Source organism: Balaenoptera borealis (assembly GCF_965194805.1).
Source record: "Balaenoptera borealis genome assembly, chromosome: 16".
Lineage (NCBI taxonomy): Eukaryota > Metazoa > Chordata > Mammalia > Artiodactyla > Balaenopteridae > Balaenoptera > Balaenoptera borealis.
The window spans coordinates 1,869,584-1,881,681 of NC_138872.1; the positions used below are offsets into that span (position 1 = coordinate 1,869,584).

The 12,098-nt window shown below is 55.1% G+C and overlaps 1 long non-coding RNA gene across 8 annotated transcripts; it reads left to right on the forward strand.

Annotated features, from left to right (window-relative positions):
- The first annotated feature begins 9 nt into the window (after window positions 1-9).
- Window positions 10-11,150, forward strand: LOC309613231. Of its 8 annotated transcripts, none has more exons than XR_014235591.1 (3): window positions 10-2,585; window positions 4,568-7,464; window positions 7,742-11,150. It is a non-coding gene; the product is annotated as an uncharacterized lncRNA (long non-coding RNA). The 8 variants fall into 8 exon arrangements; XR_014235592.1 differs by lacking the exon at window positions 7,742-11,150 and adding an exon at window positions 3,212-3,323 and having other exon boundaries at window positions 4,565-7,480; XR_014235593.1 differs by lacking the exon at window positions 7,742-11,150 and adding an exon at window positions 3,212-3,323 and having other exon boundaries at window positions 4,568-7,480.
- The last annotated feature ends 948 nt before the right edge of the window (window positions 11,151-12,098 follow it).

Sequence of the window (12,098 nt, forward strand, 5' to 3'; positions counted from 1 at the left end):
GGCGGGCCCCGCGCGGGGTGGGAGCACGAGACCCGGCGGGCGGGCCTGGAGGAGGGGTGGGAATCGTCCGGGGCGGAGCGCGCGTGCGCGGGAGGGGCGGGGCGCACGTGTGAGGGAGTGGGCGGGGCGCCAAAGCTCCGCCCGCCGCGCGTGCCGCCCTTTTCAGGACCTGGGTGCGGGGAACCTGTGGATCGTGTTCCCCGGTCTCAGTTTCCCCTCTACAGCAGCGTGCCAGACGCTTTCCCCCGTCCTGGGCCGGAAGGCTGGGATGCGCCCCACTGTCACCTTCCCCAGGGGCAAAGGCTGGGGGTCCCTTCCCCGGAGAGTGACCGGGGGGGGCCGGGGTCACTGCCCGTGGGGTGAAGGTGTGGGGCCGGGAGGTTTCTTCCCCGGGGTAGAAGGCAGGGGGCCGGGCCGGGGTCATTGCTCGCGGAGTGAAGACGGAGGGTGGGGGGTGGTCTTCCCGGGGGCGAATGCGGGGGACCAGGGTCACAGCCCAGGAGGTGAAGGTGGGCGCCGCGCTCCGCGCGTTGGGCGCAGTAGTAACTGCGGGTAACGAGCGCTTCCGGCGGGTCAGCCGCTAAATATAAGGTGCTGAGCGCATCTTCTCTTTTAATCCGCCCCTCCCCCCAAACCTGCGGTGGCGTTCCGCGTCCCTTAAAATAAATCCCAGCCGGCCACCAGGGCCTCCGAGACCCGCCTGACCTGGCCTGCTTGCCGCTTTGCCCGGCTCCGGCTCGGAGGCCTCGCTGTGGAGAAACGGGCCGCCCCCTCCTGTTCGCCAGACCCCCTTCTTGCCTGCACAGCCCTTTGCTCGATTGGTGATTATGTCTGCGCTTGCTTTCTGCCTGTCTCTCCCTCTTGACCTCAGATCAACGACTAGTATTAGGTCCTGAAAAAAACTTGGTGAGTGGTGACCAGCATTTTATAAAAATGAAACAATGAGAGAGGGCATCTCACAGTGAGTGCTCTTGCTCTGTGAAGCATTTATTTCACTTACACGTATTTAAGTGGGTACTTGATCAAGATGCAAAGTGTATTTCTTACAATAAGTGCCAGACGAAAAATGAAAGCCGCTGCAGAGAACACCTTACGGCAACCTGCACATAGGCCCTGACTCCCCATTTTACAGAGGAAACTGAGACCCAGCACAGGACAGCTGCCCCGCCTGCCCTTTGTGAATCCCCCCATTCCACCAGCACCTGGCAACAGTAAGAGAACAGTATTGGGTTGGAGAAAAGGGAGCACAGAAGGAGCAGACGAGAAGATGGAAAAGTCTTCTAAATATATCTGCCGAGATTTACCAGTGCATCTCTGCTCCTGGAGAATCGCGTTGGTGAGGAGAGGGCGGACAGCGCGGCCCCAGGGTTAGCCCAGCTCCAGTCAGAGAGGTCTCCAGGCATCGGGGCATCCTGCCCTTGGACAGGAGACAGACTCTCCCTCAGCACAACGCAGTCTTCCCCAGGGTGCACCTGTGTGGCGTTGTTGCCACCCCAGGTCTCCTGACCACCTCAGCGACCATCTGGCCTTGTGGTCCCCCTGTACAGCAGAGTTCTTCCCCGCCCCCCACCACCACTTCCCAGGTCCAGAACACGACTTGCCTAAGGTCACAGGTTTTGTGCCTCGGAACTCTCGCCACAATCTTCTGTGTGTGCTGGATGTGGGGACGCGCTCCTCACCAACTGGAGCCGATTCTACCTTGGAAGGGGGAGCTGGGTCCTGAGCTCCAGGATCAGGGCAGGGGGCAGTTCCCGGAGACCTCTGAGAGCCCACTGGGCCCCCGGGTGTACAGCTGGGTGGTTCCCTGAGGACATCAGTCACTGCAAATGCCCGGGCAGGGCAGAGGCTAAAAATATACGTGGTGCACAGGTCCAGGAAGGCTGGCCCTGCCACTCATTCCTTGGTGTCCTGCCCAAAGTGGAGGGCACTTGTGAAAGGTCTGAGAGGGGGAGCAGTTGTGTGGAGCCTCAACTTGGCCCGGGAGTCCATTGGTGTGGTCTGTTCTCCGTGCGAGGGCACACCCCTCCCTGAACAGCAGCTCCACCCTAAACAGCTGTCCACAGTGCCCACCCGCTCGGTCATCACCAAGCCTTAGACTCCTGAGCCTGGGGATGTAGAGAGGGGAGCTGAGAAGCCGAAAAACCCTGGGCAGGTTGGACTCCCTGCCTCAGTTTCTCCTTTTGCCAGATTGAGAAGACAGCTGTCCTGCCCATCTCACTGCTGGATGTGAGGACCCCAGAAGATAATGCCTGTGATGGGCTTTTGAGAGGCGCTAGGGGCTCGTGCATGGGAGACGGTGGTCCCTGCAGAGGACCACAGAAGCAGCTGGCCGGCTTTCCACTGTACCCATGAGCCACGTACCAAGCCCTGTGTGTTCAGAGGACAGCGTCCCTTATTAAGGACAGGTGTGAAGATAAGGACCCAGGACCCGGCCTGGGGTTCCATCGCAGCCCGTGTCCTGTGGCAGGTGAGGGGCACGTGGCCACAGAAGGCCACTTTGTGACTGATGTGAACCTGAGAAAGAATGATGGGCCCAGCCACTGATTTCACAGGTATCATTGCTTAGTAGGAGCAAAACAAAACAGGTGAGTTGATTCAAAGAGGTATTAGTAACAGATAGGTGGACACAGATAAAACAGAAATCGAGTCTGGGGTCTGAAGCAGGGGGTGTGCCAGCAGGGTGGGACCTTGCCTGTCCCCTCCTCTCCTTCGGGCCCTAACGCACAAGAGGGGCGGATGTCCACCCGCTAGGAGGGAGCCTTTGCCCGGAGAGAGCGAGGAGCCAGGAGGAAGCTGAGGGTTACAGTCGGGCTGGGCGCCAAGGGCAAGGCTGGCTTTGAAGGTGACCCGTACCAGGAGCCGTTCAGGCAGGTCACAGGGCTGGGAGGCCCGGGCGGCTGTGTTCAGGGCCTCTGTGGTCAGGGAGTAAAGACAAGAAAAGCAGGGTTGATCCCACACAGCCAGGAATTCTCCCCGAGGTCTCTGCTCTCTGTGAATCCAGTGGGAATCCATCCCCGTCCCCTGGGCCTGCAGGGCTGTTTTCCCTGGAGGCTCCGTGAGCACCGCTGGCTTGAGGTTCATGCATCTTTGGACCCCCCTCCTCTCCTCGCCCTTCTCCTTTACCCCTTCCTTCCTTTTCTGTCTCCCTCTTCTCCCCCTCCCCCTTCCCTACCTCCGCTCCTCGCCTCCCCCCGCCCGGCCGCCCACCCAGCTGAGCCTTCCGGTGATGAGGCGTGCTGTGGGGAGTAAACAGGAGTGCGTTAGGACCCAGACCCAGCTGAGCAGCCTCGGCCCACCTTTCCAGGCCCGGCTGGGTGGGAGAGGTAAGCCAAGTTGATGGGACTCTGGCAGCCCCAGACACTAGGTCCCCAAGTGTCAGATTCTAACATGGTGGCCCTTCAGAAATACAGAGAGGAAACACTTAGAGAACATCCTGGGAACAGGAAGATGGATGGGCCAGTCGGCTTTCCTCTTCTGGTGACGATTAAGCCCCTCGATACTGAGGGCTTTAAGAGCTCAGGAACAGCTTAGGGTGCACATTCCTGGGACCCCTTAGCCACCTTCACCACCCAGGGCCGGTCAGGCAGACGTGGCTGGCATCCTGGCCCCAGAGCCTCCTGGCTGTGCCTCTAGCATGAAAAGTGGGGCCCAGGTTGTGCCTCGTGCTGTGAGGATGGAAGGTGCAAGCGAGCTGTTTGCACCAGGCCAGCGTGTGGGAGGGACCCTCGTAACCCCTCATCCTGGGTCACCAGCGTCCGCTTGCATGTGTGGGGCCTCCCTGAGCAGGGTGATAGGAAAGGTAGCTAGCAACCGGGGCCTACCACGCACACAGGGAGGGTTGAGGGAGGCTTCGGTCCCCTGGGCCCTGAGCATCCCCAGCTGGGCCCACCCTCACCCATCCCACAAGGCCCTCCTCACCCCTTCCCTCTGCCTGGGCTCCCTCACCGCCTCATTTAGGGAAGAAGAGGTGTCCGGGTCAGAGAGTCAGTGGTGAGGGTTTGGCTCCCCTGCGCCAGACCGGCAGGGGTGGCTGCTGAGAGCAGAAGTGGGACAAGACAGGTTTCAAAGGGGAGAAGGAAACTGCCCAGAGGCAGAGCACGTGGGGGCCGCTCCTGGTTCCTCCCGCCTCCCCGTCTGCTATGTGCCCTGGGCGTCTCCTCCGGCCAGCTTCTCCTGGGGCAGGGTGCCGTCAGCCACGGTGACGGGGAGGCCAGCGGCTCAGGGTGACCTGCCCTCACACCCTAAGAGCTTCCACGCTGGCCTCGGGTTCTAGCGCAGAGCTTGGCACGAGGCAGGTGCACCATCGCTGTTTGGCTCACCTTGAAGGGGGCCACGAGAGGGCCCCGGACAGGGGCTCTGCCAGCGTTCCGTGCCAGCCGCCCGCACCTTGCCTCCTGGTGGGTCCCGAGAGGAGGTCGGAAAAGGGGGGTGGGCAGTGGGGAAGGGGACTGTAGGGCCCCCTGTGTTCCCCTGAGCGCACTACCCGCACAGTCGGGGTCGTTTATATTTATCGACAGAAGATCCCTCTAAGGGCCCAATGGTGATGCGCGTATCTCTTTGGCAGCAGACGCTCACTGGAGCGTTTTCACAGCAGAGCTGGAGACCCCCACGACCCGTGACCTCTAGCAGGAGACTGGGTCAGCCTGGGCACCGCACGTGAGCAGACCGTGGCCGCACAGACAGGGCCACGAGGGAAAGACACACAGAGAACAAATGCCCTGTACAGAGTCACAGGCCCCCGCAACGTACACAGGCTGTTAGAGGTGAGGATGGCGGCCCCCCGGGGCCTAAGGGTGAGGAGACCAGCCTGGGCTAGATGCTCAGCCAGGGTCACACGGCCACTGAGTGGCCAACCTGGGATTCTGATCTGAGTCTCAGGCTGCTGACCCGGACACCCTGCCTCGTGGTGCTCCCTGCTCAGCCGCGGGGGAGATACCAGATGCGGCTTCTTCCTTCAAGGAACGCACGCTGTACAGGTGCCCCAGCTGCAGACTGTCCTGAGGCTGCAGCTGGGCGCTGCGGGGAGAGTTCCTTCACCTTGTCCTCTCTTGACCCCATGCAAAGGATGCAGGATGCGTCCCAGGGAGTTGCCCCAGTAACCCAAAGGCCTATCCAGGGAGCATCCTAGGATGTGAACTCCAAGTCAGCTCCAAGGCTGGGCGCTTGTCTTTGCACCTGCCTGATGGTGCACGAGCGCCGGCCTGGCAGAACCGCAGCCCCCAGGAATGGAGTCGTGTAAATAAAGGAGTGGGGGACTTTCCTGGTGGTCCAGTGGTTAAGACTCCACATTCCCAACGCAGGGGGCCCAGGTTCGATCCCTGGTCAGGGAACTAGATCCCGCATGTCACAACTAAAAGTCCGCATGCTGCAACTAAAAGACCCTGCACGTGGCAACGAAGATCCGCATATTAAATATTAAATATTTAATATTTTAAATATTAAAATTAAAAAAATAAAATAAAGAAGTGGTAGAGACAATCCAGCCCTCCCAAAGCCTGTGGTCCCCTGGCAGTGCTCGGGAGCCAACGTGAGGGCCCCTCGTCTGCGAACTGACATTCTCACCTGGCGAGAGGCTGGAGTGTGGCTGGAAAGCACCCTGCCGGGCACATGGGTGTTTTTGCAAGTGTGAAGGTCCACCTGTGAACACCATACACCTTCCCTTCTGTGGCTGCCTTAACCCCCCGAACGCAAAGGCTCGGTGGCCAAGCCTGGGCACCGAGGCAGATGCTTGTCGTGATGCGGACGCCCTCGGACGGGCGGGGGCGTGTGTGGCAGAAGGGGCAGCATGCGGGCCGGGCTGAGAAGCGGGCTCTCCTCCAGGAAGATGCCTCAGTCCAGAGCTGCTTCCAGATTTTCCAGGAGGTTTCAGCAGCTGGACGGGGCGGACGGCACCAAAAACACATTGCCATGGCTCGTGTTGCTCATACAAGCGATCGCAGACCTCCAGAAGTACATATTTGTCTTTCCCAAGCAGCAAACATGAGAACCACCTTTGCTTTGGGAGTCTCCCTGGGTTCGGGGACGTGTTTTCACAAATGGCATTTACCACGCTCCCTGGAATCTCGGGGCCAGCAGTGCCGAGTCTGATCTCTCTCCGCGCTGGGCTGGACTGAACTCACGCTTATTCGTTCATTTATTTGTTTACTTAGCAACATTATTGAGGTATTATTTACATACCATAACATTCACCCATTTAAGGTGTTCAGCTCAGTGGTGTTTAGGGTAGTCACAGAATTGTGCAGCCATCACCACTGTGTAATTCCAGAACATTCCAATCACAACTCCCGAAACCCTAGAGCCACTAGCGGTCACTCCCCACCGCCCTGTCCCCCAAGGCCCAGGTAACCACGATGGATTTGCCTGTTCTGGACATTTCCCATTCATGGAATCATACACTACGTGGTCTTTTGTGACTGGCTCCTTTCACTATGCATACGTTTATGAATGTTTTCAAGGCTCATCCAGGTTGCAGCATGTATGAGTACTTTGTTTCTTTCTGTAGCTGAATAACATTCTGTTGTATGCTGGTGTTTACGTGTTCATCGGTTGATGGACATTTGGTTTGTTTCCACCTTTCAGCTACTATGAATAATGCTGCTGTAAACATTGTGTACAAGGCTTTGTGTGGATGTATGTTTTCATTTCCCCCGGTATATACCTCGGAGTAGAATTGCCTGCTCATATGGTGAGTCTATGTTTAACATTGTGAGAAACCACCAGACGGTTTTCCAAAGTGGCTGCACGTCTTTATATTCCCACAGCAACGTGTGAGGGGAGCCTGGTCTTCGTCTGATGCTGTCTGGGGACAGGGTGTCCACGTCTCAGCAGGGCTGTTCCTTCATTTGGAGATGAAAGGCACTTCCCTGCTCAGAGGAGCGCCTTGGCACCAGGCGTCCACGTGCTCTGTCAGCAGTCACCCAAGGGGCCGACTTCCGTACTCAGATGAGCAGGGCAGATAGAGGTTTCTTTTACCACAGGCCTCGGGAGAGGACTGGCGGCCTGCTCCTGGGAAAGCTGTGCTGGGGCTACTGCACAAGCAGCCAGCCTTTTATCCCAGTCAGTCATGTAGCACAGGGGTCCCCGACCCCCGGGCCGTGGACCAGTACCGGTCCGCGCCTGTCAGGAACCAGGCCGCACAGCGGGAGGTGAGCGGCGGGCGAGTGAGTGAGGCTTCATCTGCCGCCCCCCATCACTCCCCATCGCTCGCGTTACCGCCTGAGCCATCCCCCCATCCCCTGCCGTCCGTGGAAAAATTGTCTTCCATGAAACCGGTCCCTGGTGCCAAAAAGGTTGGGGACCGCTGATGTAGCACAGGAGACGCAGGCCTTCAGCCTGGAGTCCCCAGACCTTACAGCTCCAGGTCTTCAGGCCTGTGGTCACCATCCCTGCCCTGATACAAGCAGACCTCAGAGATGTTGTGGGTTCCGTTCCAGACCACCGCAATAAAGCGGATATCACAATAAAGTGAGTCATGAATTTTTTTGGTTTCCCAGTGCGTATAAAAGTTATTTTTACGCTGTAGTCTATTAAGTGTGCAGTGGCATTGTGTCTGAAAAACATTGTACGTACCTTAATTTTAAAATAATGCTGTTGGAAAAATGGTGCTGATAGACTTGCTAAATGCAGGGTTCCCACAAAACTTGTTTGTGAAAAATGCAATATCTGCAAAGTGCAATAAAGCAAAGCATAATAAAACAAGGTATGCTTGTAGAATGCAGACTATGCATTCTAATTTCTGCAGAGAAAAATAAGGCCCAGGCAGCAAACACCTTGAAGGAGTGCTCAGAGAAAAAACAAGAACAGCAAGTGAAATTCACAGCTGAGTGTGTCCTGGGCGTCGTGCTGAGCCGTTTACACGCACACGTCTGACGTTTGAAGCAGCGCTCTGGGTGGGGCTCTGTAATCATCCCATTTTACAGACAGGAGGACGAGGATGAGGGCAGGTAAGGAACGTACCTAGCATCCTAGCAGAGCCAGGTGCAAACGCAGGTTGGGGACTCCCTGGCCTCCAGCATGCTATTACACATCCTCCCCAAATATTTGCTGAGCTAATAAACCAACCCTCCCTGGCCGTCCTGCTTGTCATCACATAAAGGCCAAGTGCGAGAGTCTCTAGGAAGAAAGTGCTGAGACAAGTAAGGGTACAAAGGGTTTAAGGGGGGTAACACCTGTGAGGGGAAGAGTGGAGGAAGTCAGCTTGGGCTGGGACCTGACCAGGTCTGCCTGCCGAGCAGGAGCTCTGGGGTCCAGGGGAGGAGTCTCACGTGGGGCAGAAATGGCCAGGCCTTCGGACCACGGCCTTGCTCGGGCTGACTGGGGCCACCCTGAGAAGGGCACCACCTCAGTGAAATCTGAGGCGGACCCTAAGCCTCTAATGGCTGCGGGCAGTCCGCTAGCCCCGCTCCTGTGCTGGGCAGTGAGTCTCTTTTGGAAGGGAGATCTGTGTGACCACAGCCCACCCCTTGTGCCCACAGGTTCCCTCCCTTGCACGTGGGGGGCTCCTCCAGGGGTACCCCAGCCTCTCTTCCTGGGGGAGACTTAGAAGAGGGAGGGAGGGAGGGAGGGAGGTGGGCGAGGCCCCGCCGCTGCAGCGGGTCTCGGGGCCCCTCCACTCTCCAGCCTACAGCCCTCCTCAGCTGTCACCTCTGCAGATCTCGGGGGCCTTCCTGGAGTGGGAGCCATGTCCTCGTTCAGGAGGGTCTGAGCCCCTGGTTACTGGACCCTCTCGGGCTGGGGTGCTGCTCTGTCCATTCACGGTAAGAGTCACCACAGCGCCAGGAGCGCCCTCAGAATCCAGCCCCACCGGTCTTGGCAACATGTGCTGGCCGAGCCTTGCAGCCTACACTGTAACTTAATTCTGACAGGCCTGGTGGCCCAGAGAGGGTGTGCGGACAGTCACCTGTTGCCTTATGCGGGAGAGACTTCTGTATCGTCTCCCCCGGGGCCGGCTGGCTCTAGCTGGGGAGGGGGGGCCACGTCTGCAGGCTCAGGTGGCTAAAGTCCTCTGAGGAATCACCTTCTGCATGCACACACTCAGGTCTCCACCCCCTGGGGTCCCCAGGGGTCCCAAGCAGGGTCCTGACATCGGCGTAGCAGTCCTGCCTCGGCTGAGCAATCAACCATCTGTGATGTTCAGCCACTCTGGCCACCATGTCTGAATGTGAGCTTGAGTTTTTTCTGCTTTACCGCCTGAGTTTCTTTGAAGCTGCTAATGAGACTGCTGGCTCCCACACATGGCTCTCAATTGTTTAACTGCCCTCAGCTTGTCATTATCGTCTCTAAGTCAGTGCGACTTAGTCAACGACCCTCCGGTTCCATCTTCCCCCTACCCCCCACCCCCGCTCCTCTACCTTTCAAGCAACCAAATCAGTTTGGATCATGACACGGGGCAGACTGCTGGCCAGTGCAGCCCCTGCTACCAGTTCCGTCCCCCAAGTCATCCCCAGGGAAAGTGTTAGCAGTTAGGCCCCGGGCCAGGGATGGGCTTCCCTCACTGCCCTGGTGGTGAGTGGTCCGGTCTGCAGCTCCATCCTGCTGCCTGCTTTCTTGGACTGCTCCACTCCGAGTCCCAGCTTGTTCTCCAGGAAGTAGATGCTGAGGCGGAGGTCTCTTGGGAAGAAACACCTTCAAGGGGGAAAAGGGAGGCAGCAGGATCGGGCAGGAGGGACCATGGACCGCGATGTGCCAGCCCAGCGGGCAGCTCCGGTGCATCTGCCCATTGGAGGGGTCCCACGCTGAGCAGAAATAGGTGTCCTCATCCCACCTACCGCCTTGCTGGCAGTCGCGGGGATCACCCGAGAAGAGTGTGACCTGGGCTTGAAGCTAATGGCTGGAGGCTCCCAGTCAGGTCACCCTGCTTCTTGCAGCTGGGCCGTGGTCCTTTCCTGGAGGGGCTCTGAGCAGCACATCTCCGCATCTGCACAGAGACGGTGTCAGTGTTCGTGGAATCCATCCCTTCCGCGGAGAGCCCTCAGCACTGTCACCTTGGGCTGTTTTGTGGAGAGTATCATACTCCCTCTGGGTGACTGGCATGGTCCTGGCCCTTTTCTGCGAAACTGGGCCCCACCCAGATGTTGAGCATCTTTTCATGTTCTTATCGGTCATTTGTATATCTCCTTTGGAGAAATGTCTATTCATATCCTTTGTCCATTTTTAAATTGGGTTATTTCTCTTTTTATTATTGAGTTGTGATAGTTCTTCATATATTCTAGATACAAGTCTCTTCTAAGTGTGATTTGAACTTTTTCTTCCTCTCTGTCGGTTTTTTCATTTTCTTGATGTCTTCTGAAGCACAAAAGTTTAAAATTTTGAGGATGTCGGATTTATCTTTTTTGCTGTTGTTGCTTATGCTTTTGGTGTCATATCAAAAGAGCCATCACCTAATCCAAGGTCTATATGTATATTTTCTTCTAAAAGTTTTACAGCTTTTGCCCTCACATTTAGGTCTTTGATCAATTTTGAGTTAATTTTTGTGCCTAGTGTGAGAGAGGGATCTAGCTTCTTTCCTTTCCATGTGGGTATCCAGTTTTCCCAGCATGATTTGTTGAAAAACCTGTCCTTTCGTCATTGAATCATCATGGCACCCTTCTGAAAAATCATTTGACCATACGTGTGAGGGTTTATTTCTGGGCTCTCTATTCTACTCCAGCTGGTCTATGTAACTCTCCATATGCCAGTACTGCTCTGTCTTGATTACTGTAGTTTTGTAGTAAGTTTGAAATTGGGAAGTGTGAGTGCTCCAACTTTGTTCTTCTTTTCCAAGATTGTTTTGGCTATTCTGAATCTCTTGAATTTCCATATGAATTTAAGGATTCATTTGTCAATTTCCACAAAGAAGCCACCTGGGAGTTTGATAAGGATTGTATTGAGTCTGATATACAAGTGGTATCAGGGAAACGCAAATGAAAATCAATGTGGGGAGTACCACCATCTTAATGATATTCAGTCTTCCAATCCCTGAACATGGGATATTTTCCCATTTATTTAGGTCCTCTTTAATTTTTCAACAATGTATTGTAGTTTTCAGAATATATGTTTTGCACTTCTTTTGTTAATTTACTCATAAATATTCATGGGATTGCTTACTTACTTTCATTTTTGTTTTGTTCATTGCTTCTGTATAGAAATACAACTGATTTTTTGTATATTGATCTTGTCCTGCAACCTTGCTGAACTTGTTTACTAGTTCTAATAGTTTTCTAGTTGTGTCTTTAGAAGTTTCTGTCTACAAGATCACATCATCTGCAAATAGTTTTCCTTCTTCCTTCCAATCTGGATGTCTTTTGTTTCATTTTCTCGCCTAATTGCCAGCCCAGTCCGCTGTTAGCTGTATTCCCAAAGAAATGTTTGTGTCACCAAAAGTCAAGTAGGGAACGTTCAGAGCAGCACTCTTCATAACAGCCCCAAACTGGAGCCCCCAGTGCCCACCATCTGAAGAGTGGATACGTAGCTGGGTGTGTCCAACCATGGATCCTGCAGCAGTGAGCGTGGACCCTCTGCAGGGTGGCAACAAGACAGATGAGCCTCACCTACCGCTGAGGGAGAGAATCCACGCACAGGAGAACCCAGTTCCTCGGTTAGTTAAAAGTGGACTCACCACGTGACCCAGCAATTCTACTCCAAGGAGTATACCCAAGAGAAATGCAAACATATGTCCACACAAAACCTTGTGTGTGCATCTTCACAGCAGTACTATTCCAAAAATGGAAACAACCCAACTGTCCACCAATGGATGGATGGATAAACAAAACGTGATCCATCCATGTAATGGAATATTGTTCAGTCACAAAAGGGAATGAAGCACTGACACAGGATACCATGTGGGTGAACCTCAAAAACAAGATGCTGAGTAGGGACTTCCCTGGCGGTCCAGTGGTTAAGACTCCCTGCTTCCACTGCAGGGGGTATTGGTTCGATCCCTGGCTGGGGAACTAGGAGCCTGCCTGCCGCATGGCACAGCCTAAAAATTAATAAAATAAAACATTTTTTTAAAAAAACGATGCTGAGTGAAGGAAGACAGACACAAAGGGAAGACACATATTGCATGATCCTATTTATGTGAAATGTCCAGAATAGGTAAATCCATAGGGACAGAATGT